Raw genomic sequence first — 27,538 nt, 5'->3', positions numbered from 1 at the left:
AGAAATCTTTAAGTATAAAAACTTTTGTAAATGAAACCTAAAATATAAGATTGACAGAAGCGGGATTCGAACACGCGCCTAAAGGGAGACTGCGACCTGAACGCAGCGCCTTAGTCCACTCGGCCATCCTGCCTTGTTTGTGGAACGATAAGAAATCTTTAAGTAAAAAAACTGTTCAAAATGAATACTAAAATTTAACTTTGACAGGAGCGGGATTCGAACCCGCGCCTCCAGGGGAGACTGCGACCTGAACGCAGCGCCTTAGACCACTCGGCCATCCTGCCTTGTTTGTGCAATAGTAAAAAATCTTTAAGTTTAAAAACTGTTGTAAATGAAACCTAAAATGTAAGATTAACAGGAGCGGGATTCGAAAACGCGCCTAAAGGGGAGACTGCGACCTGAACGCAGCGCCTTATATCACTCGGCCATCCTGCCTTGTTTGTGGAATAATAAGAAATATTTAAGTCAAAAAAAAGTTTTAAATGAATACTAAAATGTAACATTGACAGGAGCGGGATTCGAACCCGCGCCTACAGGGGAGACTACCCCCGAAAGGAGCGCCTTAGAGTACTCGGCCATCCTGCCTTGTTTGCAGAATAGTAGGAAATCTTCAAGTAAAAAAACTGTTATAAATGAAACCTAAAATGTAAGATTAACAGGAGCGGGATTCGAAACGCGCCTAAGGGGGAGACTGCGACCTGAACGCAGCGCCTTAGACCACTCGGCCATCCTGCCTTGTTTGTAGAATTGTGGTAAAACTTCAAGTGAAAAAAATGTTTTAATTGAAACCTAAAATGTAAGATTGATATAAGCGGGATTCGAACCCGCGCATTCAAGGGAAAACTGCCCCCTGAACGCAGCGCCTTAGAAAACTCGGCCATCCTGCCTTGTTTGTCGAATAGTAAGAAATCTTTAAGTATAAAAACTGTTGTAAATGAAACCTAAAATGTAAGATTGACAGGAGCGGGATTCGAAAACGCGCTTAAAGGGGAGACTGCGACCTGAACGCAGCGCCTTATATCACTAGGCCATCCTGCCTTGTTTGTGGAATAATAAGAAATCTTTAAGTAAAAAAAAAGTTTCAAAGGAATACTAAAATGTAACATTGACACGAGCGGGATTCGAACCCGCGCCTCCAGGGGAGACTGCCCACGAAAGGAGCGCCTTAGAGTACTCGGCCATCCTGCCTTGTTTGCAGAATGGTAAGAAATCTTCAAGTAAAAAAACTGTTATAAATGAAACCTAAAATGTAAGATTGACAGGAGCGGGATTCGAAGCGCGCCTCCGGGGGAGACTGCGACCTGAACGCAGCGCCTTAGACCACTCGGCCATCCTGCATTGTTTGCAGAATAGTAGGAAATCTTCAAGTAAAAAAACTGTTTAGATTAAACCTAAAATGTAAGAATGCCAGAAGCGGGATTCGAACCAGCGCTCCCAGGGGAGACTGCGACCTGAACGCAGCGGCTTATATCACTCGGCCATCCTGCCTTGTTTGTGGAATAATAACAAATCTTCAAGTAAAAAAACTGGTGTACTGAAACATAAAATGTAAGATTGACAGGAGCGGGATTCGAAAACGCGCCTCCAGGGGAGACTGCGACCTGAACGCAGCGCCTTAGACCACTCGGCCATCCTGCCTTGTTTGTCGAATAGTAAGAAATCTTTAAGTATAAAAACTGTTGCAAATGGAACCTAAAATATAAGATTGGCAGGAGCGGGATTCGAACACGCGCCTAAAGGGAGACTGCGACCTGAACGCAGCGCCTTAGTCCACTCGGCGATCCTGCCTTGTTTGTGGAACGATAAGAAATCTTTAAGTAAAAAAACTGTTCAAAATGAATACTAAAATTTAACATTGACAGAAGCGGGATTCGAACCCGCGCCTCCAGGGGAGACTGCGGCCTGAACGCAGCGCCTTAGACCACTCGGCCATCCTGCCTTGTTTGTGCAATAGTAAAACATCTTTAAGTTTAAAAACTGTTGTAATTGAAACCTAAAATGTAAGATTGATAGAAGCGGGATTCGAACCCGCGCATTCAAGGGAAAACTGCCCCCTGAACGCAGCGCCTTAGAGAACTCGGCCATCCTGCATTGTTTGCAGAATAGCAGGAAATCTTTAAGTAGAAAAAAGTTTTAAATGAATACTAAAATGTAACATTGACAGGAGCGGGATTCGAACCCGCGCCTCCAGGGGAGACTGCGACCTGAACGCAGCGCCTTAGACCACTCGGCCATCCTGCCTTGTTTGTGCAATAGTAAAAAATCTTTAAGTTTAAAAACTGTTGTAAATGAAACCTAAAATGTAAGATTAACAGGAGCGGGATTCGAAAACGCGCCTAAAGGGGAGACTGCGACCTGAACGCAGCGCCTTAGACCACACGGCCATCCTGCCTTGTTTGCCGAATAGTAAGAAATCTTTAAGCATAAAAACTGTTGTAAATGAAACCTAAAATGTAAGATTGACAGGAGCGGGATTCGAACACGCGCCTAAAGGGAGACTGCGACCTGAACCAAGCGCCTTAGTCCACTCGGCGATCCTGCCTTGTTTGTGGAACGATAAGAAATCTTTAAGTAAAAAACTGTTCAAAATGAATACTAAAATTTAACATTGACAGGAGCGGGATTCGAACCCGCGCCTCCAGGGGAGACTGCGACCTGAACGCAGCGCCATAGACCACTCGGCCATCCTGCCTTGTTTGTGCAATAGTAAAAAATCTTTAAGTATAAAAACTGTTGTAAATGAAACCTAAAATGTAAGATTGACAGGAGCGGGATTCGAAAACGCGCTTAAAGGGGAGACTGCGACCTGAACGCAGCGCCTTATATCACTCGGCCATCCTGCCTTGTTTGTGGAATAATAAGAAATATTTAAGTAAAAAAAAGTTTCAAATGAATACTAAAATGTAACATTGACAGGAGCGGGATTCGAACCCGCGCCTCCAGGGGAGACTGCACCCCGAAAGGAGCGCCTTAGAGTACTCGGCCATCCTGCCTTGTTTGCAGGATAGTAAGAAATCTTCAAGTAAAAAAACTGATAAAAATGAAACCTAAAATGTAAGATTGACAGGAGCGGGATTCGAAGCGCGCCTCCGGGGGAGACTGCGACCTGAACGCAGCGCCTTAGACCACTCGGCCATCCTGCCTTGTTTGTCGAATAGTAGGAAATCTTCAAGTAAAAAAAATGTTTTAAATGAAACCTAAAATGTAACATTGACAGAAGCGGGATTCGAACCGGCGCCTCCAGGGGAGACTGCGACCTGAACGCTGCGCCTTAGACCACTCGGCCACCCTGCCTTGTTTGCAGAATTGTGGTAAAACTTCAAGTGAAAAAAATGTTTTAATTGAAACCTAAAATGTAAGATTGACAGGAGCGGGATTCGAAAACGCGCCTAAAGGGGAAACTGCGACCTGAACGCAGTGCCTTATATCACTCGGCCATCCTGCCTTGTTTGTGGAATAATAAGAAATCTTTAAGTAAAAAAACTGTTCAAAATGAATACTAAAATTTAACATTGACAGGAGCGGGATTCGAACACGCGCCTCCAGGGGAGACTGCGACCTGAACGCAGCGCCTTAGACCACTCGGCCATCCTGCCTTGTTTGTGGAATAATAAGAAATCTTCAAGTAAAGAAACTGGTGTACTGAAACATAAAATGTAAGATTGACAGGAGCGGGATTCGAAAACGCGCCTAAAGGTGAGACTGCGACCTGAACGCAGCGCCTTAGACCACACGGCCATCCTGCCTTGTTTGCCGAATAGTAAGAAATCTTTAAGCATAAAAACTGTTGTAAATGAAACCTAAAATGTAAGATTGACAGGAGCGGGATTCGAACACGCGCCTAAAGGGAGACTGCGACCTGAACCAAGCGCCTTAGTCCACTCGGCCATCCTGCCTTGTTTGTGGAACGATAAGAAATCTTTAAGTAAAAAACTGTTCAAAATGAATACTAAAATTTAACATTGACAGGAGCGGGATTCGAACCCGCGCCTCCAGGGGAGACTGCGACCTGAACGCAGCGCCTTAGACCACTCGGCCATCCTGCATTGTTTGCAGAATAGTAGGAAATCTTCAAGTAAAAAAACTGTTTAGATTAAACCTAAAATGTAAGAATGCCAGAAGCGGGATTCGAACCAGCGCTCCCAGGGGAGACTGCGACCTGAACGCAGCGGCTTATATCACTCGGCCATCCTGCCTTGTTTGTGGAATAATAAGAAATCTTTAAGTAAAAAAAAAGTTTTAAATTAATACTAAAATGTAACATTGACAGGAGCGGGATTCGAACCCGCGCCTCCAGGGGAGACTGCGACCTGAACGCAGCGCCTTAGACCACTCGGCCATCCTGCCTTGTTTGTGGAATAATAACAAATCTTCAAGTAAAAAAACTGGTGTACTGAAACATAAAATGTAAGATTGACAGGAGCGGGATTCGAAAACGCGCCTAAAGGGCAGACTGCGACCTGAACGCAGCGCCTTAGACCACACGGCCATCCTGCCTTGTTTGCCGAATAGTAAGAAATCTTTAAGTATAAAAACTGTTGCAAATGGAACCTAAAATATAAGATTGGCAGGAGCGGGATTCGAACACGCGCCTAAAGGGAGACTGCGACCTGAACGCAGCGCCTTAGTCCACTCGGCGATCCTGCCTTATTTGTGGAACGATAAGAAATCTTTAAGTAAAAAAACTGTTCAAAATGAATACTAAAATTTAACATTGACAGAAGCGGGATTCGAACCCGCGCCTCCAGGGGAGACTGCGGCCTGAACGCAGCGCCTTAGACCACTCGGCCATCCTGCCTTGTTTGTGCAATAGTAAAACATCTTTAAGTTTAAAAACTGTTGTAATTGAAACCTAAAATGTAAGATTGATAGAAGCGGGATTCGAACCCGCGCATTCAAGGGAAAACTGCCCCCTGAACGCAGCGCCTTAGAGAACTCGGCCATCCTGCATTGTTTGCAGAATAGCAGGAAATCTTTAAGTAGAAAAAAGTTTTAAATGAATACTAAAATGTAACATTGACAGGAGCGGGATTCGAACCCGCGCCTCCAGGGGAGACTGCGACCTGAACGCAGCGCCTTAGACCACTCGGCCATCCTGCCTTGTTTGTGTAATAATAAGAAATCTTCAAGTAAAGAAACTGGTGTACTGAAACATAAAATGTAAGATTGACAGGAGCGGGATTCGAAAACGCGCCTAAAGGTGAGACTGCGACCTGAACGCAGCGCCTTAGACCACACGGCCATCCTGCCTTGTTTGCCGAATAGTAAGAAATCTTTAAGCATAAAAACTGTTGTAAATGAAACCTAAAATGTAAGATTGACAGGAGCGGGATTCGAACACGCGCCTAAAGGGAGACTGCGACCTGAACCAAGCGCCTTAGTCCAATTGGCCATCCTGCCTTGTTTGTGGAACGATAAGAAATCTTTAAGTAAAAAACTGTTCAAAATGAATACTAAAATTTAAAATTGACAGGAGCGGGATTCGAACCCGCGCCTCCAGGGGAGACTGCGACCTGAACGCAGCGCCTTAGACCACTCGGGCATCCTGCCTTGTTTGTGCAATAGTAAAAAATCTTTAAGTATAAAAACTGTTGTAAATGAAACCTAAAATGTAAGATTGACAGGAGCGGGATTCGAAAACGCGCTTAAAGGGGAGACTGCGACCTGAACGCAGCGCCTTATATCACTCGGCCATCCTGCCTTGTTTGTGGAATAATAAGAAATATTTAAGTAAAAAAAAGTTTCAAATAAATACTAAAATGTAACATTGACAGGAGCGGGATTCGAACCCGCGCCTCCAGGGGAGACTGCACCCCGAAAGGAGCGCCTTAGAGTACTCGGCCATCCTGCCTTGTTTGCAGGATAGTAAGAAATCTTCAAGTAAAAAAACTGATAAAAATGAAACCTAAAATGTAAGATTGACAGGAGCGGGATTCGAAGCGCGCCTCCGGGGGAGACTGCGACCTGAACGCAGCGCCTTAGACCACTCGGCCATCCTGCCTTGTTTGTCGAATAGTAGGAAATCTTCAAGTAAAAAAAATGTTTTAAATGAAACCTAAAATGTAACATTGACAGAAGCGGGATTCGAACCGGCGCCTCCAGGGGAGACTGCGACCTGAACGCTGCGCCTTAGACCACTCGGCCACCCTGCCTTGTTTGCAGAATTGTGGTAAAACTTCAAGTGAAAAAAATGTTTTAATTGAAACCTAAAATGTAAGATTGACAGGAGCGGGATTCGAAAACGCGCCTAAAGGGGAAACTGCGACCTGAACGCAGTGCCTTATATCACTCGGCCATCCTGCCTTGTTTGTGGAATAATAAGAAATCTTTAAGTAAAAAAACTGTTCAAAATGAATACTAAAATTTAACATTGACAGGAGCGGGATTCGAACACGCGCCTCCAGGGGAGACTGCGACCTGAACGCAGCGCCTTAGACCACTCGGCCATCCTGCCTTGTTTGTGGAATAATAAGAAATCTTCAAGTAAAGAAACTGGTGTACTGAAACATAAAATGTAAGATTGACAGGAGCGGGATTCGAAAACGCGCCTAAAGGTGAGACTGCGACCTGAACGCAGCGCCTTAGACCACACGGCCATCCTGCCTTGTTTGCCGAATAGTAAGAAATCTTTAAGCATAAAAACTGTTGTAAATGAAACCTAAAATGTAAGATTGACAGGAGCGGGATTCGAACACGCGCCTAAAGGGAGACTGCGACCTGAACCAAGCGCCTTAGTCCACTCGGCCATCCTGCCTTGTTTGTGGAACGATAAGAAATCTTTAAGTAAAAAACTGTTCAAAATGAATACTAAAATTTAACATTGACAGGAGCGGGATTCGAACCCGCGCCTCCAGGGGACACTGCGACCTGAACGCAGCGCCTTAGACCACTCGGCCATCCTGCCTTGTTTGTGCAATAGTAAAAAATCTTTAAGTATAAAAACTGTTGTAAATGAAACCTAAAATGTAAGATTGACAGGAGCGGGATTCGAAAACGCGCTTAAAGGGGAAACTGCGACCTGAACGCAGCGCCTTAGACCACTCGGCCATCCTGCCTTGTTTGTCGAATAGTAGGAAATCTTCAAGTAAAAAAAATGTTTTAAATGAAACCTAAAATGTAACATTGACAGAAGCGGGATTTGAACCCGCGCCTCCAGGAGAGACTGCGACCTGAACGGAGCGCCTTAGACCACTCGGCCATCCTGCCTTGTTTGTCGAATAGTAAGAAATCTTCAAGTAAAAAAAATATTTTAAATGAAACCTAAAATGTAACATTGACAGAAGCGGGATTTGAACCGGCGCCTCCAGGGGAGACTGCGACCTGAACGCAGCGCCTTAGACCACTCGGCCATCCTGCCTTGTTTGTAGAATTGTGATAAAACTTCAAGTGAAAAAAATGTTTTAATTGAAACCTAAAATGTAAGATTGACAGAAGCGGGATTCGAACCCGCGTCTCCAGGGGAGACTGCCCCCTGAACCCAGCGCCTTAGAGAACTCGGCCATCCTGTATTGTTTGCAGAATAGCAGGAAATCTTCAAGTAGAAAAAAAGTTTTAAATGAATACTAAAATGTAACATTGACAGGAGCGGGATTCAAACCCGAGCTTCCAGGGGAGACTGCGAACTGAACGCAGCGCCTTAGACCACTCGGCCATCCTGCCTTGTTTGTCGAATAGTAAGAAATCTTTAAGTATATAAACTGTTGTAAATGAAACCTAAAATGTAAGATTGACAGGAGCGGGATTCGAAAACGCGTTAAAGGGGAGACTGCGACCTGAACGCAGCGCCTTATATCACTCGGCCATCCTGCCTTGTTTGTGGAATAATAAGAAATCTTTAAGTACAAAAAAAGTTTCAAAGGAATACTAAAATGTAACATTGACAGGAGCGGGATTCGAACCCACGCCTCCAGGGGAGACTGCCCACGAAAGCAGCGCCTTAGAGTACTCGGCCATCCTGCCTTGTTTGCAGAATAGTAAGAAATCTTCAAGTAAAAAAACTGTTATAAATGAAACCTAAAATGTAAGATTGACAGGAGCGGGATTCGAAGCGCGCCTCCGGGGGAGACTGCGACCTGAACGCAGCGCCTTAGACCACTCGGCCATCCTGCATTGTTTGCAGAATAGTAGGAAATCTTCAAGTAAAAAAACTGTTTAAATTAAACCTAAAATGTAAGAATGCCAGAAGCGGGATTCGAACCAGCGCTCCCAGGGGAGACTGCGACCTGAACGCAGCGCCTTACATCACTCGGCCATCCTGCCTTGTTTGTGGAATAATAAGAAATCTTCAAGTAAAAATACTGGTGTACTGAAACATAAAATGTAAGATTGACAGGAGCGGGATTCGAAAACGCGCCTAAACGGGAGACTGCGACCGAAACGCAGCGCCTTAGACCACACGGCCATCCTGCCTTGTTTGCCGAATAGTAAGAAATATTTAAGGATAAAAACTGTTGTAAATGAAACCTAAAATATAAGATTGACAGGAGCGGGATTCGAACACGCGCCTAAAGGGAGACTGCGACCTGAACGCAGCGCCTTAGTCCACTCGGCCATCCTGCCTTGTTTGTGCAACGATAAGAAATCTTTAAGTAAAAAAACTGTTCAAAATGAATACTAAAATTTAACATTGACAGGAGCGGGATTCGAACGCGCGCCTCCAGTGGAGACTGCGGCCTGAACGCAGCGCCTTAGACCACTCGGCCATCCTGCCTTGTTTGTGCAATAGTAAAAAATCTTTAAGTTTAAAAACTGTTTTAAATGAATACTAAAATGTAACATTGACAGGAGCGGGATTCGAACCCGCGCCTTCAGGGGAGACTACCCCCGAAAGGAGCGCCTTAGAGTACTCGGCCATCCTGCCTTGTTTGGAAATCTTCAAGTAAAAAAACTGTTTAAATTAAACTTAAATGAAAGAATGCCAGAAGCGGAATTCGAACCAGCGTTCCCAGGGGAGACTGCGACTTGAACGCAGCGCCTTATATCACTCGGCCATCTTGCCTTGTTTGTGGAATAATAAGAAATCTTTAAGTCAAAAAACTGTTCAAAATGAATACTAAAATTTAACTTTGACAGGAGCGGGATTCGAAACCGCGCTTCCAGGGGAGACTGCGACCTGAACGCAGCGCCTTAGACCACTCGGCCATCATGCCTTGTTTGTGCAACAGTAAAAAATCTTTAAGTATAAAAACTGTTGTAAATGAAACCTAAAATATAAGATTGACAGGAGCGGGATTCGAACACGCGCCTAAAGGGAGACTGCGACCTGAACGCAGCGCCTTAGTCCACTCGGCCATCCTGCCTTGTTTGTGGAACGATAAGAAATCTTTAAGTAAAAAAACTGTTCAAAATGAATACTAAAATTTAACTTTGACAGGAGCGGGATTCGAAACCGCGCCTCCAGGGGAGACTGCGACCTGAACGCAGCGCCTTAGACCACTCGGCCATCCTGCCTTGTTTGTGCAACAGTAAAAAATCTTTAAGTATAAAAACTGTTGTAAATGAAACCTAAAATATAAGATTGACAGGAGCGGGATTCGAACACGCGCCTAAAGGGAGACTGCGACCTGAACGCAGCGCCTTAGTCCACTCGGCCATCCTGCCTTGTTTGTGGAACGATAAGAAATCTTTAAGTAAAAAAACTGTTCAAAATGAATACTAAAATTTAAGTTTGACAGGAGCGGGATTCGAACCCGCGCCTCCAGGGGAGACTGCGACCTGAACGCAGCGCGTTAGACCACTCGGCCATCCTGCCTTGTTTGTGCAACAGTAAAAAATCTTTAAGTTTAAAAACTGTTGTAAATGAAACCTAAAATGTAAGATTGACAGGAGCGGGATTCGAAAACGCGCCTAAAGGGGAGGCTGCGACCTGAACGCAGCGCCTTATATCACTCGGCCAACCTGCCTTGTTTGTGGAATAATAAGAAATCTTTAAGTCATAAAAAAGTTTTAAATGAATACTAAAATGTAACATTGACAGGAGCGGGATTCGAACCCGCGTCTTCAGGGGAGACTACCCCCGAAAGGAGCGCCTTAGAGTACTCGGCCATCATGCCTTGTTTGCAGAATAGTAGGAAATCTTCAAGTAAAAAAACTGTTATAAATGAAACCTAAAATGTAAGATTGACAGGAGCGGGATTCGAAACGCGCCTACGGGGGAGACTGCGACCTGAACGCAGCGCCTTAGACCACTCGGCCATCCTGCCTTGTTTGTAGAATTGTGGTAAAACTTCAAGTGAAAAAAATGTTTTAATTGAAACCTAAAATGTAAGATTGATAGAAGCGGGATTCGAACCCGCGCATTCAAGGGAAAACTGCCCCCTGAACGCAGCGCCTTAGAGAACTTGGCCATCCTGCATTGTTTGCAGAATAGAAGGAAATCTGTAAGTAGAAAAAAAGTTTTAAATGAATACTAAAATGTAACATTGACAGGAGCGGGATTCGAACCCGCGCCTCCAGGGGAGACTGCGACATGAACGCAGCGCCTTAGACCACTCGGCCATCCTGCCTTGTTTGTGGAATAATAAGAAATCTTCAAGTAAAGAAACTAGTGTACTGAAACATAAAATGTAAGATTGACAGGAGCGGGATTCGAAAACGCGCCTAAAGGTAAGACTGCGACCTGAACGCAGCGCCTTAGACCACACGGCCATCCTGCCTTGTTTGCCGAATAGTAAGAAATCTTTAAGCATAAAAACTGTTGTAAATGAAACCGAAAATGTAAGATTGACAGGAGCGGGATTCGAACACGCGCCTAAAGGGAGACTGCGACCTGAACCAAGCGTCTTAGTCCACTCGGCCATCCTGCCTTGTTTGTGGAACGATAAGAAATCTTTAAGTAAAAAACTGTTCAAAATGAATACTAAAATTTAACATTGACAGGAGCGGGATTCGAACCCGCGCCTCCAGGGGAGACTGCGACCTGAACGCAGCGCCTTAGACCACTCGGCCATCCTGCCTTGTTTGTGCAATAGTAAAAAATCTTTAAGTATAAAAACTGTTGTAAATGAAACCTAAAATGTAAGATTGACAGGAGCGGGATTCGAAAACGCGCTTAAAGGGGAGACTGCGACCTGAACGCAGCGCCTTATAACACTCGGCCATCCTGCCTTGTTTGTGGAATATTAAGAAATATTTAAGTAAAAAAAAATTTCAAATGAATACTAAAATGTAACATTGACAGGAGCGGGATTCGAACCCGCGCCTCCAGGGGAGACTGCACCCCGAAAGGAGCGCCTTAGAGTACTCGGCCATCCTGCCTTGTTTGCAGAATAGTAAGAAATCTTCAAGTAAAAAAACTGTTAAAAATGAAACCTAAAATGTAAGATTGACAGGAGCGGGATTCGAAGCGCGCCTAAGGGGGAGACTGCGATCTGAACGCAGCGCCTTAGACCACTCGGCCATCCTGCCTTGTTTGTCGAATAGTAGGAAATCTTCAAGTAAAAAAAATGTTTTAAATGAAACCTAAAATGTAACATTGACAGAAGCGGGATTCGAACCGGCGCCTCCAGGGGAGACTGCGACCTGAACGCTGCGCCTTAGACCACTCGGCCACCCTGCCTTGTTTGTAGAATTGTGGTAAAACTTCAAGTGAAAAAAATGTTTTAATTGAAACCTAAAATGTAAGATTGACAGGAGCGGGATTCGAAAACGCGCCTAAAGGGGAAACTGCGACCTGAACGCAGTGCCTTATATCACTCGGCCATCCTGCCTTGTTTGTGGAATAATAAGAAATCTTTAAGTAAAAAAACTGTTCAAAATGATTACTAAAATTTAACATTGACAGGAGCGGGATTCGAACCCGCGCCTCCAGGGGAGACTGCGACCTGAACGCAGCGCATTAGACCACTCGGCCATCCTGCATTGTTTGCAGAATAGTAGGAAATCTTCAAGTAAAAAAACTGTTTAAATTAAACCTAAAATGAAAGAATGCCAGAAGCGGGATTCGAACCAGCGCTCCCAGGGGAGACTGCGACTTGAACGCAGCGCCTTATATCACTCGGCCATCCTGCCTTGTTTGTGGAATAATAAGAAATCTTTAAGTAAAAAAAAAGTTTTAAATGAATACTAAAATGTAATATTGACAGGAGCGGGTTTCGAACCCGCGCCTCCAGGGGAGACTGCGACCTGAACGCCGCGCCTTAGACCACTCGGCCATCCTGCCTTGTTTGTGGAATATTAAGAAATCTTCAAGTAAAAAAACTGGTGTACTGAAACATAAAATGTAAGATTGACAGGAGCGGGATTCGAAAACGCGCCTAAAGGGGAGATTGCGACCTGAACGCAGCGCCTTAGACCACACGGCCATCCTGCTGTGTTTGCCGAATAGTAAGAAATCTGTAAGTATAAAAACTGTTGTAAATGAAACCTAAAATATAAGATTGACAGAAGCGGTATTCGAACACGCGCCTAAAGGGAGACTGCGACCTGAACGCAGCGCCTTAGTCCACTGGGCCATCCTGCCTTGTTTGTGGAACGATAAGAAATCTTTAAGTAAAAAAACTGTTCAAAATGAATACTAAAATTTAACTTTGACAGGAGCGGGATTCGAACCCGCGCCTCCAGGGGAGACTGCGACCTGAACGCAGCACCTTAGACCACTCGGCCATCCTGCCTTGTTTGTGCAATAGTAAAAAATCTTTAAGTATAAAAACTGTTGTAAATGAAACCTAAAATGTAAGATTGACAGGAGCGGGATTCGAAAACGCACTTAAAGGGGAGACTGCGACCTGAACGCAGCGCCTTATAACACTCGGCCATCCTGCCTTGTTTGTGGAATATTAAGAAATATTTAAGTAAAAAAAAATTTCAAATGAATACTAAAATGTAACATTGACAGGAGCGGGATTCGAACCCGCGCCTCCAGGGGAGACTGCACCCCGAAAGGAGCGCCTTAGAGTACTCGGCCATCCTGCCTTGTTTGCAGAATAGTAAGAAATCTTCAAGTAAAAAAACTGTTAAAAATGAATACTAAAATTTAACATTGACAGGAGCGGGATTCGAACCCGCGCCTCCAGGGGAGACTGCGACCTGAACGCAGCGCATTAGACCACTCGGCCATCCTGCATTGTTTGCAGAATAGTAGGAAATCTTCAAGTAAAAAAACTGTTTAAATTAAACCTAAAATGAAAGAATGCCAGAAGCGGGATTCGAACCAGCGCTCCCAGGGGAGACTGCGACTTGAACGCAGCGCCTTAGACCACTCGGCCACCCTGCCTTGTTTGTAGAATTGTGGTAAAACTTCAAGTGAAAAAAATGTTTTAATTGAAACCTAAAATGTAAGATTGACAGGAGCGGGATTCGAAAACGCGCCTAAAGGGGAAACTGCGACCTGAACGCAGTGCCTTATATCACTCGGCCATCCTGCCTTGTTTGTGGAATAATAAGAAATCTTTAAGTAAAAAAACTGTTCAAAATGAATACTAAAATTTAACATTGACAGGAGCGGGATTCGAACCCGCGCCTCCAGGGGAGACTGCGACCTGAACGCAGCGCATTAGACCACTCGGCCATCCTGCATTGTTTGCAGAATAGTAGGAAATCTTCAAGTAAAAAAACTGTTTAAATTAAACCTAAAATGAAAGAATGCCAGAAGCGGGATTCGAACCAGCGCTCCCAGGGGAGACTGCGACTTGAACGCAGCGCCTTATATCACTCGGCCATCCTGCCTTGTTTGTGGAATAATAAGAAATCTTTAAGTAAAAAAAAAGTTTTAAATGAATACTAAAATGTAATATTGACAGGAGCGGGTTTCGAACCCGCGCCTCCAGGGGAGACTGCGACCTGAACGCCGCGCCTTAGACCACTCGGCCATCCTGCCTTGTTTGTGGAATATTAAGAAATCTTCAAGTAAAAAAACTGGTGTACTGAAACATAAAATGTAAGATTGACAGGAGCGGGATTCGAAAACGCGCCTAAAGGGGAGATTGCGACCTGAACGCAGCGCCTTAGACCACACGGCCATCCTGCTGTGTTTGCCGAATAGTAAGAAATCTTTAAGTATAAAAACTGTTGTAAATGAAACCTAAAATATAAGATTGACAGAAGCGGTATTCGAACACGCGCCTAAAGGGAGACTGCGACCTGAACGCAGCGCCTTAGTCCACTGGGCCATCCTGCCTTGTTTGTGGAACGATAAGAAATCTTCAAGTAAAAAAACTGTTCAAAATGAATACTAAAATTTAACTTTGACAGGAGCGGGATTCGAACCCGCGCCTCCAGGGGAGACTGCGACCTGAACGCAGCACCTTAGACCACTCGGCCATCCTGCCCTGTTTGTGCAATAGTAAAAAATCTTTAAGTTTAAAAACTGTTGTAAATGAAACCTAAAATGTAAGATTGACAGGAGCGGGATTCGAAAACGCGCCTAAAGGGTAGACTGCGACCTGAACGCAGCGCCTTAGTCCACTCGGCCATCCTGCCTTGTTTGTGGAACGATAAGAAATCTTTAAGTAAAAAAACTGTTCAAAATGAATACTAAAATTTAACATTGACAGGAGCGGGATTCGAACCCGCGCCTCCAGGGGAGGCTGCACCCCGAAAGGAGCGCCTTAGAGTACTCGGCCATCATGCCTTGTTTGCAGAATAGTAAGAAATCTTCAAGTAAAAAAACTGTTAAAAATGAAACCTAAAATGTAAGATTGACAGGAGCGGGATTCGAAGGGCGCCTCCGGGGGAGACTGCGACCTGAACGCAGCGCCTTAGACCACTCGGCCATCCTGCCTTGTTTGTCGAATAGTAGGAAATCTTCAAGTAAAAAAAATGTTTTAAATGAAACCTAAAATGTAACATTGACAGAAGCGGGATTCGAACCGGCGCCTCCAGGGGAGACTGCGACCTGAACGCTGCGCCTTAGACCACTCGGCCACCCTGCCTTGTTTGTAGAGTTGTGGTAAAACTTCAAGTGAAAAAAATGTTTTAATTGAAACCTAAAATGTAAGATTGACAGGAGCGGGATTCGAAAACGCGCCTAAAGGGGAAACTGCGACCTGAACGCAGTGCGTTATATCACTCGGCCATCCTGCCTTGTTTGTGGAATAATAAGAAATCTTTAAGTAAAAAAACTGTTCAAAATGAATACTAAAATTTAACATTGACAGGAGCGGGATTCGAACCCGCGCCTCCAGGGGAGACTGCGACCTGAACGCAGCGCATTAGACCACTCGGCCATCCTGCATTGTTTGCAGAATAGTAGGAAATCTTTAAGTAAAAAAACTGTTTAAATTAAACCTAAAATGTAAGATTGACAGAAGCGGGATTCGAACCCGCGTCTCCAGGGGAGACTGCCCCCTGAACGCAGCGCCTTAGAGAACTCGGCCATCCTGTATTGTTTGCAGAATAGCAGGAAATCTTTAAGTAGAAAAAAAGTTTTAAATGAATACTAAAATGTAACATTGACAGGAGCGGGATTCAAACCCGAGCTTCTAAGGGAGACTGCGAACTGAACGCAGCGCCTTAGACCACTCGGCCATCCTGTCTTGTTTGTCGAATAGTAGGAAATCTTCAAGTAAAAAAAATGTTTTAAATGAAACCTAAAATGTAACATTGACAGAAGCGGGATTCGAACCGGCGCCTCCAGGGGAGACTGCGACCTGAACGCTGCGCCTTAGACCACTCGGCCACCCTGCCTTGTTTGTAGAGTTGTGGTAAAACTTCAAGTGAAAAAAATGTTTTAATTGAAACCTAAAATGTAAGATTGACAGGAGCGGGATTCGAAAACGCGCCTAAAGGGGAAACTGCGACCTGAACGCAGTGCGTTATATCACTCGGCCATCCTGCCTTGTTTGTGGAATAATAAGAAATCTTTAAGTAAAAAAACTGTTCAAAATGAATACTAAAATTTAACATTGACAGGAGCGGGATTCGAACCCGCGCCTCCAGGGGAGACTGCGACCTGAACGCAGCGCATTAGACCACTCGGCCATCCTGCATTGTTTGCAGAATAGTAGGAAATCTTTAAGTAAAAAAACTGTTTAAATTAAACCTAAAATGTAAGATTGACAGAAGCGGGATTCGAACCCGCGTCTCCAGGGGAGACTGCCCCCTGAACGCAGCGCCTTAGAGAACTCGGCCATCCTGTATTGTTTGCAGAATAGCAGGAAATCTTTAAGTAGAAAAAAAGTTTTAAATGAATACTAAAATGTAACATTGACAGGAGCGGGATTCAAACCCGAGCTTCTAAGGGAGACTGCGAACTGAACGCAGCGCCTTAGACCACTCGGCCATCCTGCCTTGTTTGTGGAACGATAAGAAATCTTTAAGTAAAAAAACTGTTCAAAATGAATACTAAAATTTAACATTGACAGGAGCGGGATTCGAACCCGCGCCTCCAGGGGAGGCTGCACCCCGAAAGGAGCGCCTTAGAGTACTCGGCCATCATGCCTTGTTTGCAGAATAGTAAGAAATCTTCAAGTAAAAAAACTGTTAAAAATGAAACCTAAAATGTAAGATTGGCAGGAGCGGGATTCGAAGGGCGCCTCCGGGGGAGACTGCGACCTGAACGCAGCGCCTTAGACCACTCGGCCATCCTGCCTTGTTTGTCGAATAGTAGGAAATCTTCAAGTAAAAAAAATGTTTTAAATGAAACCTAAAATGTAACATTGACAGAAGCGGGATTCGAACCGGCGCCTCCAGGGGAGACTGCGACCTGAACGCTGCGCCTTAGACCACTCGGCCACCCTGCCTTGTTTGTAGAGTTGTGGTAAAACTTCAAGTGAAAAAAATGTTTTAATTGAAACCTAAAATGTAAGATTGACAGGAGCGGGATTCGAAAACGCGCCTAAAGGGGAAACTGCGACCTGAACGCAGTGCGTTATATCACTCGGCCATCCTGCCTTGTTTGTGGAATAATAAGAAATCTTTAAGTAAAAAAACTGTTCAAAATGAATACTAAAATTTAACATTGACAGGAGCGGGATTCGAACCCGCGCCTCCAGGGGAGACTGCGACCTGAACGCAGCGCATTAGACCACTCGGCCATCCTGCATTGTTTGCAGAATAGTAGGAAATCTTTAAGTAAAAAAACTGTTTAAATTAAACCTAAAATGTAAGATTGACAGAAGCGGGATTCGAACCCGCGTCTCCAGGGGAGACTGCCCCCTGAACGCAGCGCCTTAGAGAACTCGGCCATCCTGTATTGTTTGCAGAATAGCAGGAAATCTTTAAGTAGAAAAAAGTTTTAAATGAATACTAAAATGTAACATTGACAGGAGCGGGATTCAAACCCGAGCTTCTAAGGGAGACTGCGAACTGAACGCAGCGCCTTAGACCACTCGGCCATCCTGCCTTGTTTGTCGAATAGTAGGAAATCTTCAAGTAAAAAAAATGTTTTAAATGAAACCTAAAATGTAACATTGACAGAAGCGGGATTCGAACCGGCGCCTCCAGGGGAGACTGCGACCTGAACGCTGCGCCTTAGACCACTCGGCCACCCTGCCTTGTTTGTAGAGTTGTGGTAAAACTTCAAGTGAAAAAAATGTTTTAATTGAAACCTAAAATGTAAGATTGACAGGAGCGGGATTCGAAAACGCGCCTAAAGGGGAAACTGCGACCTGAACGCAGTGCGTTATATCACTCGGCCATCCTGCCTTGTTTGTGGAATAATAAGAAATCTTTAAGTAAAAAAACTGTTCAAAATGAATACTAAAATTTAACATTGACAGGAGCGGGATTCGAACCCGCGCCTCCAGGGGAGACTGCGACCTGAACGCAGCGCATTAGACCACTCGGCCATCCTGCATTGTTTGCAGAATAGTAGGAAATCTTTAAGTAAAAAAACTGTTTAAATTAAACCTAAAATGTAAGATTGACAGAAGCGGGATTCGAACCCGCGTCTCCAGGGGAGACTGCCCCCTGAACGCAGCGCCTTAGAGAACTCGGCCATCCTGTATTGTTTGCAGAATAGCAGGAAATCTTTAAGTAGAAAAAAAGTTTTAAATGAATACTAAAATGTAACATTGACAGGAGCGGGATTCAAACCCGAGCTTCTAAGGGAGACTGCGAACTGAACGCAGCGCCTTAGACCACTCGGCCATCCTGCCTTGTTTGTCGAATAGTAAGAAATCTTTAAGTATAAAAACTGTTGTAAATGAAACCTAAAATGTAAGATTGACAGGAGCGGGATTCGAAAACGCGCTTAAAGGGGAGACTGCGACCTGAACGCAGCGCCTTATATCACTCGGCCATCCTGCCTTGTTTGTGGAATAATAAGAAATCTTTAAGTACAAAAAAAGTTTCAAAGGAATACTAAAATGTAACATTGACAGGAGCGGGATTCGAACCCGCGCCTCCAGGGGAGACTGCCCACGAAAGGAGCGGCTTAGAGTACTCGGCCATCCTGCCTTGTTTGCAGAATAGTAAGAAATCTTCAAGTAAAAAAACTGTTTAAATTAAACTTAAAATGTAAGAATGCCAGAAGCGGGATTCGAACAAGCGCTCCCAGGGGAGACTGCGACCTGAACGCAGCGCCTTATATCACTCGGCCATCCTGCCTTGTTTGTGGAATAATAAGAAAAGTTCAAGTAAAAATACTGGTGTACTGAAACATAAAATGTAAGATTGACAGGAGCGGGATTCGAAAACGCGCCTAAACGGGAGACTGCGACCAGAACGCAGCGCCTTAGACCACACGGCCATCCTGCCTTGTTTGCCGAATAGTAAGAAATATTTAAGGATAAAAACTGTTGTAAATGAAACCTAAAATATATGATTGACAGGAGCGGGATTCGAACACGCGCCTAAAGGGAGAATGCGACCTGAACGCAGCGCCTTAGTCCACTCGGCCATCCTGCCTTGTTTGTGCAACGATAAGAAATCTTTAAGTAAAAAAACTGTTCAAAATGAATACTAAAATTTAACATTGACAGGAGCGGGATTCGAACCCGCGCCTCCAGTGGAGACTGCGGCCTGAACGCAGCGCCTTAGACCACTCGGCCATCCTGCCTTGTTTGTGCAATAGTAAAAAATCTTTCAGTTTAAAAACTGTTGTAAATGAAACCTAAAATGTAAGATTGACAGGAGCGGGATTCGAAAACGCGCCTAAAGGGGAAACTGCGACCTGAATGCAGTGCCTTATATCACTCGGCCATCCTGCCTTGTTTGTGGAATAATAAGAAATCTTTAAGTAAAAAAACTGTTTAAATTAAACTTAAATGAAAGAATGCCAGAAGCGGAATTCGAACCAGCGTTCCCAGGGGAGACTGCGACTTGAACGCAGCGCCTTAGACCACTCGGCCATCCTGCATTGTTTGAAGAATAGTAGGAAATCTTCAAGTAAAAAAACTGTTTAAATTAAACTTAAATGAAAGAATGCCAGAAGCGGAATTCGAACCAGCGTTCCCAGGGGAGACTGCGACTTGAAAGCAGCGCCTTATATCACTCGGCCATCTTGCCTTGTTTGTGGAATAATAAGAAATCTTTAAGTCAAAAAAAAGTTTTAAATGAATACTAAAATATAATATTGAGAGGAGCGGGATTCGAACCCGCGCCTCCAGGGGAGACTGCGACCTGAACGCAGCGCCTTAGTACACTCGGCCATCCTGCCTTGTTTGTGGAACGATAAAAAATCTTTAAGTAAAAAAACTGTTCAAAATGAATACTAAAATTTAACTTTGACAGGAGCGGGATTCGAACCCGCGCCTCCAGGGGAGACTGCGACCTGAACGCAGCGCCTTAGACCACTCGGCCATCCTGCCTTGGTTGTGGAATAATATGAAATCTTCAAGTAAAAAAACTGGTGTACTGAAACATAAAATGTAATATTGACAGGTGCGGGATTCGAAAACGCGCCTAAAGGGGAGACTGCGACCTGAACGCAGCGCCTTAGACCACACGGCCATCCTGCCTTGTTTGCCGAATAGTAAGAAATCTTTAAGTATAAAAACTGTTGTAAATGAAACCTAAAATATAAGATTGACAGGAGCGGGATTCGAACACGCGCCTAAAGGGAGACTGCGACCTGAACGCAGCGCCTTAGTCCACTCGGCCATCCTGCCTTGTTTGTGGAACGATAAGAAAACTTTAAGTAAAAAAACTGTTCAAAATGAATACTAAAATTTAAGTTTGACAGGAGCGGGATTCGAACCCGCGCCTCCAGGGGAGACTGCGACCTGAACGGAGCGCCTTAGACCACTCGGCCATCCTGCCTTGTTTGTGCAATAGTAAAAAATCTTTAAGTTTAAAAACTGTTGTAAATGAAACCTAAAATGTAAGATTGACAGGAGCGGGATTCGAAAACGCGCCTAAAGGGGAGACTGCGACCTGAACGCAGCGCCTTATATCACTCGGCCATCCTGCCTTGTTTGTGGAATAATAAGAAATCTTTAAGTCAAAAAAAAGTTTTAAATGAATACTAAAATGTAACATTGACAGGAGCGGGATTCGAACCCGCGCCTTCAGGGGAGACTACACCCGAAAGGAGCGCCTTAGAGTACTCGGCCATCCTGCCTTGTTTGCAGAATAGTAGGAAATCTTCAAGTAAAAAAACTGTTATAAATGAAACCTAAAATGTAAGATTGACAGGAGCGGGATTCGAAACGCGCCTACGGGGGAGACTGCGACCTGAACGCAGCGCCTTAGACCACTCGGCCATCCTGCCTTGTTTGTAGAATTGTGGTAAAACTTCAAGTGAAAAAAATGTTTTAATTGAAACCTAAAATGTAAGATTGATAGAAGCGGGATTCGAACCCGCGCATTTAAGGGAAAACTGCCCCCTGAACGCAGCGCCTTAGAGAACTCGGCCATCCTGCATTGTTTGCAGAATAGAAGGAAATCTTTAAGTAGAAAAAAAGTTTTAAATGAATACTAAAATGTAACATTGACAGGAGCGGGATTCGAACCCGCGCCTCCAGGGGAGACTGCGACCTGAACGCAGCGCCTTAGACCACTCGGCCATCCTGCCTTGTTTGTGGAATAATAAGAAATCTTCAAGTAAAGAAACTAGTGTACTGAAACATAAAATGTAAGATTGACAGGAGCGGGATTCGAAAACGCGCCTAAAGGTAAGACTGCGACCTGAACGCAGCGCCTTAGACCACACGGCCATCCTGCCTTGTTTGCCGAATAGTAAGAAATCTTTAAGCATAAAAACTGTTGTAAATGAAACCTAAAATGTAAGATTGACAGGAGCGGGATTCGAACACGCGCCTAAAGGGAGACTGCGACCTGAACCAAGCGTCTTAGTCCACTCGGCCATCCTGCCTTGTTTGTGGAACGATAAGAAATCTTTAAGTAAAAAACTGTTCAAAATGAATACTAAAATTTAACATTGACAGGAGCGGGATTCGAGCCCGCGCCTCCAGGGGAGACTGCGACCTGAAAGCAGCGCCTTAGACCTCTCGGCCATCCTGCCTTGTTTGTGCAATAGTAAAAAATCTTTAAGTATAAAAACTGTTGTAAATGAAACCTAAAATGTAAGATTGACAGGAGCGGGATTCGAAAACGCGCTTAAAGGGGAGACTGCGACCTGAACGCAGCGCCTTATAACACTCGGCCATCCTGCCTTGTTTGTGGAATATTAAGAAATATTTAAGTAAAAAAAAATTTCAAATGAATACTAAAATGTAACATTGACAGGAGCGGGATTCGAAGCCGCGCCTCCAGGGGAGACTGCACCCCGAAAGGAGCGCCTTAGAGTACTCGGCCATCCTGCCTTGTTTGCAGAATAGTAAGAAATCTTCAAGTAAAAAAACTGTTAAAAATGAAACCTAAAATGTAAGATTGACAGGAGCGGGATTCGAAGCGCGCCTAAGGGGGAGACCGCGACCTGAACGCAGCGCCTTAGACCACTCGGCCATCCTGCCTTGTTTGTCGAATAGTAGGAAAGCTTCAAGTAAAAAAAATGTTTTAAATGAAACCTAAAATGTAACATTGACAGAAGCGGGATTCGAACCGGCGCCTCCAGGGGAGACTGCGACCTGAACGCTGCGCCTTAGACCACTCGGCCACCCTGCCTTGTTTGTAGAATTTGTAAAACTTCAAGTGAAAAAAATGTTTTAATTGAAACCTAAAATGTAAGATTGACAGGAGCGGGATTCGAAAACGCGCCTAAAGGGGAAACTGCGACCTGAACGCAGTGCCTTATATCACTCGGCCATCCTGCCTTGTTTGTGGAATAATAAGAAATCTTTAAGTAAAAAAACTGTTCAAAATGAATACTAAAATTTAACATTGACAGGAGCGGGATTCGAAAACGCGCCTAAAGGGGAAACTGCGACCTGAACGCAGTGCCTTATATCACTCGGCCATCCTGCCTTGTTTGTGGAATAATAAGAAATCTTTAAGTAAAAAAACTGTTCAAAATGAATACTAAAATTTAACATTGACAGGAGCGGGATTCGAACCCGCGCCTCCAGGGGAGACTGCACCCCGAAAGGTGCGCCTTAGAGTACTCTGCCATCCTGCCTTGTTTGCAGTATAGTAAGAAATCTTCAAGTAAAAAAACTGTTAAAATGAAACCTAAAATGTAAGATTGACAGGAGCGGGATTCGAAGCGCGCCTCCGGGGGAGACTGCGACCTGAACGCAGCGCCTTAGACCACTCGGCCATCCTGCCTTGTTTGTCGAATAGTAGGAAATCTTCAAGTAAAAAAAATGTTTTAAATGAAACCTAAAATGTAACATTGACAGAAGCGGGATTCGAACCGGCGCATCCAGGGGAGACTGCGACCTGAACGCTGCGCCTTAGACCACTCGGCCACCCTGCGTTGTTTGTAGAATTGTGCTAAAACTTCAAGTGAAAAAAATGTTTTAATTGAAACCTAAAATGTAAGATTGACAGAAGCGGGATTCGAACCCGCGCCTCCAGGGGAGACTGCGACCTGAACGCATCGCCTTAGATCACTCGGACATCCTGCCTCGTTTGTGGAATAATAAGAAATCTTCAAGTAAAAAACTGGGGTAAATGAAATCTGAATTGTAAGATTGACAGAAGCGGGATTCGAACCCGCGCTCCCAGGGGAGACTGCGACCTGAACGCAGCGCCTTAGACCACTCGGCGATCCTGCCTTGTTTGAATAATGGTAAGAAACCTTCAAGTAAACCAACTGTTGTAAATGAAACCTAAAATGTAACATTGACAGGAGCGGGATTCGAACCCGCGCCTCCAGGGGAGACTGCCCCCTGAACGCAGAGCCTTATATCACTCGGCGATCCTGCCTTGTTTGTGGAATAGTAAGAAATCTTCATGTAAAAAAAATGTTTTAAATGAAACCTAAAATGAATCATTGAAAGGAGCGGGATTCGAACCCGCGCCTCCAGGAAAGACTGCGACCTGAACGCATCGCCTTAGACCACTCGGCAATCCTGCCTTGTATGTCGAATTGTAGGAAATCTTCATGTAAAAAAATGTTTTAAATGAAACTTAAAATGTAACATTGAGAGGAGCGAGAGTCGAACCCGAGCCTCCAGGGGAGACTACGAACTGAACGCTGCACCTTAGATTACTCGGCCATCCTGCCTTGTTCAAATGGTAGTAAGAAATCTTCAAATAAGAAAACTGTTGTAAATGAAACCTAAAATGTACAGCTGACAGGCAGTGTTCCCCTAAGCTGCACAACTGCGCAATTGCGCAGCTACATAACATTATTCGCGCAGTAATATTTGATTGTGCGCACTTAAATTATTCCCAGTTGAAAATGATAAAATCTTTACATTTTTTTGACCCAACCATTTTTGGCATTTCGCACCAGCCATTTTGATTGAAACTTGTACTACATTGTAGTCCGGAATGGCTGGGCAATTTCGTTTGAGGCGTACCACATGTGTCAGTCTCCTAACTGGTTTTCATTATTATAATTATCAATATGTTTTTTGTCTGACGTTGGGTGTTGCAAATCCGAAATATATAGGCTACATCAACAAACTTTTAGACTATAGTCCTATCTTAAATCGGGGCTCTTTGTATTTGGTGCGAAGAATAATGGTAAGAAATCTTCAAGTAAACCAACTGTTGTAAATGAAATCTAAAATGTAAGATTGACAGGAGCGGGATTCGAACCCGCGCCTCCAGGGGAGACTGCGAGCTGACCGCAGAGCCTTAGACCACTCGGCCATCCTGCCTTGTTTGTGGAGTAGTAAGAAAACTTTAAGTATAAAAACTGTTGTAAATGAAACCTAAAATGTAAGATTGACAGGAGCGGGATTGGACACGCGCCTAAAGGGAGACTGCGACCTGAACGCAGCGCATTAGACCACTCGGCCATCCTGCCTTGTTTGTGGAACAATAAGAAATCTTTAAGTAAAAAAACTGTTCAAAATGAATACTAAAATTTAACATTGACAGGAGCGGGATTCGAACCCGAGCCTTCAGGGGAGACTGCGACCTGAGCGCAGCGCCTTAGACCACACGGCAATCCTGCCTTTTTTATGGAATAGTAAAAAATCTTTAAGTAAAAAAACTGTTCAAAATGAAACCTAAAATGTAGGATTGACAGGAGCGGGATTCGAACACGACCTCCAGGGGAGACTGCGACCTGAACGCAGCGCCTTAGACCACTCGGCCATCCTGTCTTGTTTGTGGAATAATAAGAAATCTTTAACTAAAAAAACAGTTGAAAATGAATACTAAAATGTAAGATTAACAGGAGCGGGATTCGAATCCGCGCCTCCAGGGGAGACTGCGGCTTGAACGCAGCGCCTTAGACCACACGGCCATCCTGCCTTGTTTGCGGAATAGTAAGAAATCTTTAAGTATAAAAACTGTTGTAAATGAAACCTAAAATGTAAGATTGAAAGGAGCGGGATTCGAACACGCGCCTAAAGGGAGACTGCGACCTGAAAGCAACGCCTTAGTCCACTCGGCCATCCTGCCTTGTTTGTGGAACAATAAGAAATCTTTAAGTATAAAAACTGTTGTAAATGAAACATAAAATGTAAGATTGACAGGAGCGGGATTCGAAAACGCGCCTAAAGGGGAGTCTGCGATCTGAACGCAGCGCCTTAGACCACTCGGCCATCCTGCCTTGTTTGTGGAATAATAAGAAATCTTTAAGTAAAAAAACGAGTTTACTGAAACATAAAATTTAAGGTTGACAGGAGCGGGATTCGAACCCGCGCCTCCAGGGGAGACTGCCCCCCGAACGCAGCGCCTTAGAGTACTCGGCCATCCTGCCTTGTTTGCAGAACAGTAGGAAATCTTCAAGTAAAAAAACTGTTATAAATGAAACCTAAAATGTAAGATTGACAGGAGCGGGATTCGAAGCGCGCCTCCAGGGGAGACTGCGACCTGAACGCAGCGCCTTAGACCACTCGGCCATCCTGCATTGTTTGCAGAATAGTGGGAAATCTTTAAGTAAAAAAACTGTTTAAATTAAACCTAAAATGTAAGATTGCCAGAAGCGGGATTCGAACCCGCGCCTCCAGGGGAGACTGCGACCTAAACGCAGCGCATTAGACCACTCGGCCATCCTGCATTGTTTGCAGAATAGTAGGAAATCTTCAAGTAAAAAAACTGTTTAAATTTACCTAAAATGTAAGATTGCCAGAAGCGGGATTCGAATCCGCGCTCCCAGGGGAGACTGCGACCTGCCTTAGGCCACTCGGCCATCCTGCCTTGATTAAATGATAGTAAGAAATCTTCAAGTAGAAACCTGTTTCAAATGAAACCTAACTGTAAAGCTGACAGGCAGTGTTCCCCCTAAGGTGCGCAACTGCGCAACTGCGCAGCTACATAACATTGTTTGCGCAGTAAAATTTGATTGTGCGCACTTAAATTGTTCCCAGTTAAAAAATAAAAAATTTGAACATTTTTCTTGGCCCAACTGTTTTTAGCATTTCGCACAAGTCATTTTGATTGAAACTTGTACTACCTTGTAGTCCACAATCGCTGGGCAATTTCGTTTGTGACGTACCACATGTGTCAGCTGTAAGTTTCTTCTCCTAACTGGTTTTCATTAATTATCCATGTGAATTTTTCTGACGTTCGGGATTGTAAAACCGAAATTTATAGGCTACATAAACAAACGTTTAGACTATAGACCTATCTTAAATCGGGGCTCTTTCTATTTGGTACGAAGGAAGTAACACCAAAAAGGTCCACAAATACCGCATACCACAACGCACATTATTTGGGTTTGGCCGGTGTCGGTATCGTTTGGGTGTAGGTGGGTCAATTATTGTATTTATAATAATAATAATAACGAGACTGCGACCTGAACGAAGCGCCTTAGATCACTCGGCCATCCTGCCTTGTTTGTGGAAAATTAGAAATCTTCAAGTAAAAAAACTGTTGTAAATGAAACTGAAACTTAAAATATAAGATTGACAGGAGCGGGATTCGAACCCGCGCCTCCAGGGGAGACTGCGACCTGAACGCAGTGCCTTAGTGTAGACCAGGGGTCGGCAACCTTTTGTATGCAGTGTGCCGGTTTATGAATAATGTCAAAATATCAACAACTCGCGTGCCAACATTTTTGTGATTTGTTTTGCACTGGCAACTAGCGCTCTGAAGTTAGTGAAAAACAACCCGAGCCCGAGTCCAGACGAATGTGCGTTCCGACTCTACCGCCTGTATTTTACCCATTTACGTAACTAAGGTAAGATGGATATTCAGCAATCAACTCATAGGGCTCATGGAAAAGTATGTCACCATATGCTATTCGGCCTTAACAATTTACAGTTTGGTGCCTTATCAGTTTTCATCGTTTGGTGCCTTATCAGTTTAATTTGCATGCGCACTCCGAGTGGTTTTACCTATAGTATTGCCCAAATCCCGTGTCCGACTCCGCAGCCCTGCTGTGTAGCCAGGGGGGGGGGCACAGGGACCATGCCCCGCCAAATTTGTAAATATTGTACTCTTCATAATTTGTTTTGTGGCATTTATGAGCACTACCACAAGAGTCGATCACAGGCATGCCACACCTTCAATTGTCATGCACTGTTACCTCACAAACGATGTAGTTATTATTACGTTTACCCTTCGTTATAACGTAGTTTTACTATACTTTTTAGTCATTTTGTTTTTGCTCTTTAAATGGTTTTTGAGTATTGCGTTAATACTTAGTCAGTTGCTGCTCGAAACGGTTTGCGACGCCATTAAACCCCCCACCCCGGCTGAAAAACAAAACAAACTGTCACGAACACAATACTGTGCCTGCTATTTTGGAATAAACTTCGACGCTTTTCAGCCGATATCTAAGTGTTAACAATTAGTTTTGCTTTTAGCTTGGCTTCTCTGTAACTCAAAAACACACGCTTACTTTTAATGTAGAGTGCCCTGACTTAGCCACTCATCTATATGAAAGTTTTCCTTGTAACTTAATATAGAATGACCTGCTTTAACGCAGTAAACATCACGCCACTTTCGGGGCATTGTGACGTCGTAAGCAACACTTAACGCCGACAGAAAATGTTAAATACAACAGTTAAGACAGTGCTAGTGTTGGCGATGTATTCATGTTGATGATGTGGTGGTGATGTAATGGTTGCCCTTTCTGGAGGTGATATAACGTGCACGTTAAATCATTCGGCGTGCCCTGAAAAATCATTTCGTTTGCCAAAAGTGGCACGCGTGCCAGGGGTTGCCGACCCCTGGTGTAGACCATTTCATC

General features: G+C 44.2%; 62 non-coding genes across 62 annotated transcripts; all 62 read right to left on the bottom strand.

Moving 5' to 3' along the window:
• Positions 1-51: 51 nt before the first annotated feature.
• Positions 52-133, bottom strand: Trnal-cag (transfer RNA leucine (anticodon CAG)). The gene has a single exon. It is a non-coding gene; the product is annotated as a tRNA-Leu (tRNA).
• A 68-nt stretch (positions 134-201) lies between these two features.
• Positions 202-284, bottom strand: Trnal-cag (transfer RNA leucine (anticodon CAG)). The gene has a single exon. It is a non-coding gene; the product is annotated as a tRNA-Leu (tRNA).
• A 1,271-nt stretch (positions 285-1,555) lies between these two features.
• Positions 1,556-1,638, bottom strand: Trnal-cag (transfer RNA leucine (anticodon CAG)). Its single transcript has one exon. It is a non-coding gene; the product is annotated as a tRNA-Leu (tRNA).
• Positions 1,639-1,856: 218 nt separating this feature from the next.
• On the bottom strand, positions 1,857-1,939 carry Trnal-cag (transfer RNA leucine (anticodon CAG)). Its single transcript has one exon. It is a non-coding gene; the product is annotated as a tRNA-Leu (tRNA).
• Positions 1,940-2,158: 219 nt separating this feature from the next.
• On the bottom strand, positions 2,159-2,241 carry Trnal-cag (transfer RNA leucine (anticodon CAG)). Its single transcript has one exon. It is a non-coding gene; the product is annotated as a tRNA-Leu (tRNA).
• Positions 2,242-2,609: 368 nt separating this feature from the next.
• Positions 2,610-2,692, bottom strand: Trnal-cag (transfer RNA leucine (anticodon CAG)). The gene has a single exon. It is a non-coding gene; the product is annotated as a tRNA-Leu (tRNA).
• Positions 2,693-3,211: 519 nt separating this feature from the next.
• Trnal-cag (transfer RNA leucine (anticodon CAG)) lies at positions 3,212-3,294 on the bottom strand. Its single transcript has one exon. It is a non-coding gene; the product is annotated as a tRNA-Leu (tRNA).
• Positions 3,295-3,513: 219 nt separating this feature from the next.
• Positions 3,514-3,596, bottom strand: Trnal-cag (transfer RNA leucine (anticodon CAG)). The gene has a single exon. It is a non-coding gene; the product is annotated as a tRNA-Leu (tRNA).
• A 366-nt stretch (positions 3,597-3,962) lies between these two features.
• Positions 3,963-4,046, bottom strand: Trnal-cag (transfer RNA leucine (anticodon CAG)). The gene has a single exon. It is a non-coding gene; the product is annotated as a tRNA-Leu (tRNA).
• A 218-nt stretch (positions 4,047-4,264) lies between these two features.
• On the bottom strand, positions 4,265-4,347 carry Trnal-cag (transfer RNA leucine (anticodon CAG)). The gene has a single exon. It is a non-coding gene; the product is annotated as a tRNA-Leu (tRNA).
• A 368-nt stretch (positions 4,348-4,715) lies between these two features.
• Positions 4,716-4,798, bottom strand: Trnal-cag (transfer RNA leucine (anticodon CAG)). Its single transcript has one exon. It is a non-coding gene; the product is annotated as a tRNA-Leu (tRNA).
• A 219-nt stretch (positions 4,799-5,017) lies between these two features.
• Trnal-cag (transfer RNA leucine (anticodon CAG)) lies at positions 5,018-5,100 on the bottom strand. Its single transcript has one exon. It is a non-coding gene; the product is annotated as a tRNA-Leu (tRNA).
• Positions 5,101-5,467: 367 nt separating this feature from the next.
• On the bottom strand, positions 5,468-5,550 carry Trnal-cag (transfer RNA leucine (anticodon CAG)). Its single transcript has one exon. It is a non-coding gene; the product is annotated as a tRNA-Leu (tRNA).
• A 218-nt stretch (positions 5,551-5,768) lies between these two features.
• Positions 5,769-6,001, bottom strand: Trnal-cag (transfer RNA leucine (anticodon CAG)). The gene is made up of 2 exons: positions 5,964-6,001; positions 5,769-5,813 (listed from the first exon to the last, which is right to left on the bottom strand). It is a non-coding gene; the product is annotated as a tRNA-Leu (tRNA).
• A 68-nt stretch (positions 6,002-6,069) lies between these two features.
• On the bottom strand, positions 6,070-6,152 carry Trnal-cag (transfer RNA leucine (anticodon CAG)). Its single transcript has one exon. It is a non-coding gene; the product is annotated as a tRNA-Leu (tRNA).
• Positions 6,153-6,371: 219 nt separating this feature from the next.
• On the bottom strand, positions 6,372-6,454 carry Trnal-cag (transfer RNA leucine (anticodon CAG)). The gene has a single exon. It is a non-coding gene; the product is annotated as a tRNA-Leu (tRNA).
• A 367-nt stretch (positions 6,455-6,821) lies between these two features.
• On the bottom strand, positions 6,822-6,904 carry Trnal-cag (transfer RNA leucine (anticodon CAG)). Its single transcript has one exon. It is a non-coding gene; the product is annotated as a tRNA-Leu (tRNA).
• A 219-nt stretch (positions 6,905-7,123) lies between these two features.
• Positions 7,124-7,206, bottom strand: Trnal-cag (transfer RNA leucine (anticodon CAG)). Its single transcript has one exon. It is a non-coding gene; the product is annotated as a tRNA-Leu (tRNA).
• Positions 7,207-7,274: 68 nt separating this feature from the next.
• On the bottom strand, positions 7,275-7,357 carry Trnal-cag (transfer RNA leucine (anticodon CAG)). Its single transcript has one exon. It is a non-coding gene; the product is annotated as a tRNA-Leu (tRNA).
• A 1,120-nt stretch (positions 7,358-8,477) lies between these two features.
• Trnal-cag (transfer RNA leucine (anticodon CAG)) lies at positions 8,478-8,559 on the bottom strand. The gene has a single exon. It is a non-coding gene; the product is annotated as a tRNA-Leu (tRNA).
• A 68-nt stretch (positions 8,560-8,627) lies between these two features.
• On the bottom strand, positions 8,628-8,710 carry Trnal-cag (transfer RNA leucine (anticodon CAG)). Its single transcript has one exon. It is a non-coding gene; the product is annotated as a tRNA-Leu (tRNA).
• Positions 8,711-9,217: 507 nt separating this feature from the next.
• On the bottom strand, positions 9,218-9,299 carry Trnal-cag (transfer RNA leucine (anticodon CAG)). The gene has a single exon. It is a non-coding gene; the product is annotated as a tRNA-Leu (tRNA).
• A 68-nt stretch (positions 9,300-9,367) lies between these two features.
• On the bottom strand, positions 9,368-9,450 carry Trnal-cag (transfer RNA leucine (anticodon CAG)). Its single transcript has one exon. It is a non-coding gene; the product is annotated as a tRNA-Leu (tRNA).
• A 68-nt stretch (positions 9,451-9,518) lies between these two features.
• On the bottom strand, positions 9,519-9,600 carry Trnal-cag (transfer RNA leucine (anticodon CAG)). Its single transcript has one exon. It is a non-coding gene; the product is annotated as a tRNA-Leu (tRNA).
• A 68-nt stretch (positions 9,601-9,668) lies between these two features.
• Positions 9,669-9,751, bottom strand: Trnal-cag (transfer RNA leucine (anticodon CAG)). Its single transcript has one exon. It is a non-coding gene; the product is annotated as a tRNA-Leu (tRNA).
• Positions 9,752-10,422: 671 nt separating this feature from the next.
• On the bottom strand, positions 10,423-10,505 carry Trnam-cau (transfer RNA methionine (anticodon CAU)). Its single transcript has one exon. It is a non-coding gene; the product is annotated as a tRNA-Met (tRNA).
• A 367-nt stretch (positions 10,506-10,872) lies between these two features.
• Trnal-cag (transfer RNA leucine (anticodon CAG)) lies at positions 10,873-10,955 on the bottom strand. The gene has a single exon. It is a non-coding gene; the product is annotated as a tRNA-Leu (tRNA).
• Positions 10,956-11,173: 218 nt separating this feature from the next.
• On the bottom strand, positions 11,174-11,406 carry Trnal-cag (transfer RNA leucine (anticodon CAG)). The gene is made up of 2 exons: positions 11,369-11,406; positions 11,174-11,218 (listed from the first exon to the last, which is right to left on the bottom strand). It is a non-coding gene; the product is annotated as a tRNA-Leu (tRNA).
• Positions 11,407-11,474: 68 nt separating this feature from the next.
• On the bottom strand, positions 11,475-11,557 carry Trnal-cag (transfer RNA leucine (anticodon CAG)). Its single transcript has one exon. It is a non-coding gene; the product is annotated as a tRNA-Leu (tRNA).
• A 218-nt stretch (positions 11,558-11,775) lies between these two features.
• Trnal-cag (transfer RNA leucine (anticodon CAG)) lies at positions 11,776-11,859 on the bottom strand. Its single transcript has one exon. It is a non-coding gene; the product is annotated as a tRNA-Leu (tRNA).
• A 218-nt stretch (positions 11,860-12,077) lies between these two features.
• Positions 12,078-12,160, bottom strand: Trnal-cag (transfer RNA leucine (anticodon CAG)). The gene has a single exon. It is a non-coding gene; the product is annotated as a tRNA-Leu (tRNA).
• A 368-nt stretch (positions 12,161-12,528) lies between these two features.
• Trnal-cag (transfer RNA leucine (anticodon CAG)) lies at positions 12,529-12,611 on the bottom strand. Its single transcript has one exon. It is a non-coding gene; the product is annotated as a tRNA-Leu (tRNA).
• Positions 12,612-12,979: 368 nt separating this feature from the next.
• Trnal-cag (transfer RNA leucine (anticodon CAG)) lies at positions 12,980-13,063 on the bottom strand. Its single transcript has one exon. It is a non-coding gene; the product is annotated as a tRNA-Leu (tRNA).
• Positions 13,064-13,130: 67 nt separating this feature from the next.
• Positions 13,131-13,213, bottom strand: Trnal-caa (transfer RNA leucine (anticodon CAA)). Its single transcript has one exon. It is a non-coding gene; the product is annotated as a tRNA-Leu (tRNA).
• A 218-nt stretch (positions 13,214-13,431) lies between these two features.
• Positions 13,432-13,515, bottom strand: Trnal-cag (transfer RNA leucine (anticodon CAG)). The gene has a single exon. It is a non-coding gene; the product is annotated as a tRNA-Leu (tRNA).
• A 218-nt stretch (positions 13,516-13,733) lies between these two features.
• Positions 13,734-13,816, bottom strand: Trnal-cag (transfer RNA leucine (anticodon CAG)). The gene has a single exon. It is a non-coding gene; the product is annotated as a tRNA-Leu (tRNA).
• Positions 13,817-14,184: 368 nt separating this feature from the next.
• Positions 14,185-14,267, bottom strand: Trnal-cag (transfer RNA leucine (anticodon CAG)). Its single transcript has one exon. It is a non-coding gene; the product is annotated as a tRNA-Leu (tRNA).
• A 219-nt stretch (positions 14,268-14,486) lies between these two features.
• On the bottom strand, positions 14,487-14,719 carry Trnal-cag (transfer RNA leucine (anticodon CAG)). Its single transcript has 2 exons — positions 14,682-14,719; positions 14,487-14,531 (listed from the first exon to the last, which is right to left on the bottom strand). It is a non-coding gene; the product is annotated as a tRNA-Leu (tRNA).
• Positions 14,720-14,787: 68 nt separating this feature from the next.
• Trnal-cag (transfer RNA leucine (anticodon CAG)) lies at positions 14,788-14,870 on the bottom strand. The gene has a single exon. It is a non-coding gene; the product is annotated as a tRNA-Leu (tRNA).
• A 218-nt stretch (positions 14,871-15,088) lies between these two features.
• Positions 15,089-15,172, bottom strand: Trnal-cag (transfer RNA leucine (anticodon CAG)). The gene has a single exon. It is a non-coding gene; the product is annotated as a tRNA-Leu (tRNA).
• A 369-nt stretch (positions 15,173-15,541) lies between these two features.
• Positions 15,542-15,624, bottom strand: Trnal-cag (transfer RNA leucine (anticodon CAG)). Its single transcript has one exon. It is a non-coding gene; the product is annotated as a tRNA-Leu (tRNA).
• A 218-nt stretch (positions 15,625-15,842) lies between these two features.
• Trnal-cag (transfer RNA leucine (anticodon CAG)) lies at positions 15,843-15,926 on the bottom strand. Its single transcript has one exon. It is a non-coding gene; the product is annotated as a tRNA-Leu (tRNA).
• Positions 15,927-16,295: 369 nt separating this feature from the next.
• Trnal-cag (transfer RNA leucine (anticodon CAG)) lies at positions 16,296-16,528 on the bottom strand. Its single transcript has 2 exons — positions 16,491-16,528; positions 16,296-16,340 (listed from the first exon to the last, which is right to left on the bottom strand). It is a non-coding gene; the product is annotated as a tRNA-Leu (tRNA).
• A 68-nt stretch (positions 16,529-16,596) lies between these two features.
• Trnal-cag (transfer RNA leucine (anticodon CAG)) lies at positions 16,597-16,679 on the bottom strand. The gene has a single exon. It is a non-coding gene; the product is annotated as a tRNA-Leu (tRNA).
• Positions 16,680-16,897: 218 nt separating this feature from the next.
• On the bottom strand, positions 16,898-16,981 carry Trnal-cag (transfer RNA leucine (anticodon CAG)). Its single transcript has one exon. It is a non-coding gene; the product is annotated as a tRNA-Leu (tRNA).
• Positions 16,982-17,349: 368 nt separating this feature from the next.
• On the bottom strand, positions 17,350-17,432 carry Trnal-cag (transfer RNA leucine (anticodon CAG)). The gene has a single exon. It is a non-coding gene; the product is annotated as a tRNA-Leu (tRNA).
• A 218-nt stretch (positions 17,433-17,650) lies between these two features.
• Trnal-cag (transfer RNA leucine (anticodon CAG)) lies at positions 17,651-17,734 on the bottom strand. Its single transcript has one exon. It is a non-coding gene; the product is annotated as a tRNA-Leu (tRNA).
• Positions 17,735-18,854: 1,120 nt separating this feature from the next.
• Positions 18,855-18,937, bottom strand: Trnal-cag (transfer RNA leucine (anticodon CAG)). Its single transcript has one exon. It is a non-coding gene; the product is annotated as a tRNA-Leu (tRNA).
• A 517-nt stretch (positions 18,938-19,454) lies between these two features.
• Positions 19,455-19,537, bottom strand: Trnal-cag (transfer RNA leucine (anticodon CAG)). Its single transcript has one exon. It is a non-coding gene; the product is annotated as a tRNA-Leu (tRNA).
• A 68-nt stretch (positions 19,538-19,605) lies between these two features.
• Positions 19,606-19,688, bottom strand: Trnal-cag (transfer RNA leucine (anticodon CAG)). Its single transcript has one exon. It is a non-coding gene; the product is annotated as a tRNA-Leu (tRNA).
• Positions 19,689-19,906: 218 nt separating this feature from the next.
• On the bottom strand, positions 19,907-19,988 carry Trnal-cag (transfer RNA leucine (anticodon CAG)). The gene has a single exon. It is a non-coding gene; the product is annotated as a tRNA-Leu (tRNA).
• A 68-nt stretch (positions 19,989-20,056) lies between these two features.
• On the bottom strand, positions 20,057-20,139 carry Trnal-cag (transfer RNA leucine (anticodon CAG)). Its single transcript has one exon. It is a non-coding gene; the product is annotated as a tRNA-Leu (tRNA).
• Positions 20,140-20,810: 671 nt separating this feature from the next.
• On the bottom strand, positions 20,811-20,893 carry Trnal-cag (transfer RNA leucine (anticodon CAG)). The gene has a single exon. It is a non-coding gene; the product is annotated as a tRNA-Leu (tRNA).
• A 367-nt stretch (positions 20,894-21,260) lies between these two features.
• On the bottom strand, positions 21,261-21,343 carry Trnal-cag (transfer RNA leucine (anticodon CAG)). The gene has a single exon. It is a non-coding gene; the product is annotated as a tRNA-Leu (tRNA).
• A 519-nt stretch (positions 21,344-21,862) lies between these two features.
• Positions 21,863-21,945, bottom strand: Trnal-cag (transfer RNA leucine (anticodon CAG)). The gene has a single exon. It is a non-coding gene; the product is annotated as a tRNA-Leu (tRNA).
• A 368-nt stretch (positions 21,946-22,313) lies between these two features.
• Trnal-cag (transfer RNA leucine (anticodon CAG)) lies at positions 22,314-22,545 on the bottom strand. Its single transcript has 2 exons — positions 22,508-22,545; positions 22,314-22,358 (listed from the first exon to the last, which is right to left on the bottom strand). It is a non-coding gene; the product is annotated as a tRNA-Leu (tRNA).
• Positions 22,546-22,764: 219 nt separating this feature from the next.
• On the bottom strand, positions 22,765-22,847 carry Trnal-cag (transfer RNA leucine (anticodon CAG)). Its single transcript has one exon. It is a non-coding gene; the product is annotated as a tRNA-Leu (tRNA).
• A 67-nt stretch (positions 22,848-22,914) lies between these two features.
• Positions 22,915-22,997, bottom strand: Trnal-cag (transfer RNA leucine (anticodon CAG)). Its single transcript has one exon. It is a non-coding gene; the product is annotated as a tRNA-Leu (tRNA).
• Positions 22,998-23,967: 970 nt separating this feature from the next.
• On the bottom strand, positions 23,968-24,050 carry Trnal-cag (transfer RNA leucine (anticodon CAG)). The gene has a single exon. It is a non-coding gene; the product is annotated as a tRNA-Leu (tRNA).
• A 368-nt stretch (positions 24,051-24,418) lies between these two features.
• Positions 24,419-24,500, bottom strand: Trnal-cag (transfer RNA leucine (anticodon CAG)). The gene has a single exon. It is a non-coding gene; the product is annotated as a tRNA-Leu (tRNA).
• A 68-nt stretch (positions 24,501-24,568) lies between these two features.
• Trnal-caa (transfer RNA leucine (anticodon CAA)) lies at positions 24,569-24,651 on the bottom strand. The gene has a single exon. It is a non-coding gene; the product is annotated as a tRNA-Leu (tRNA).
• A 667-nt stretch (positions 24,652-25,318) lies between these two features.
• Positions 25,319-25,402, bottom strand: Trnal-uag (transfer RNA leucine (anticodon UAG)). Its single transcript has one exon. It is a non-coding gene; the product is annotated as a tRNA-Leu (tRNA).
• Between the last annotated feature and the right edge of the window lie 2,136 nt (positions 25,403-27,538).

Source organism: Ascidiella aspersa, chromosome 8 (genome assembly GCF_963924565.1).
Source record: "Ascidiella aspersa chromosome 8, kaAscAspe10.2, whole genome shotgun sequence".
Lineage (NCBI taxonomy): Eukaryota > Metazoa > Chordata > Ascidiacea > Phlebobranchia > Ascidiidae > Ascidiella > Ascidiella aspersa.
Note: the sequence above shows the minus strand (reverse complement) of the source record. Positions and strands in the feature narration are given on the sequence as shown.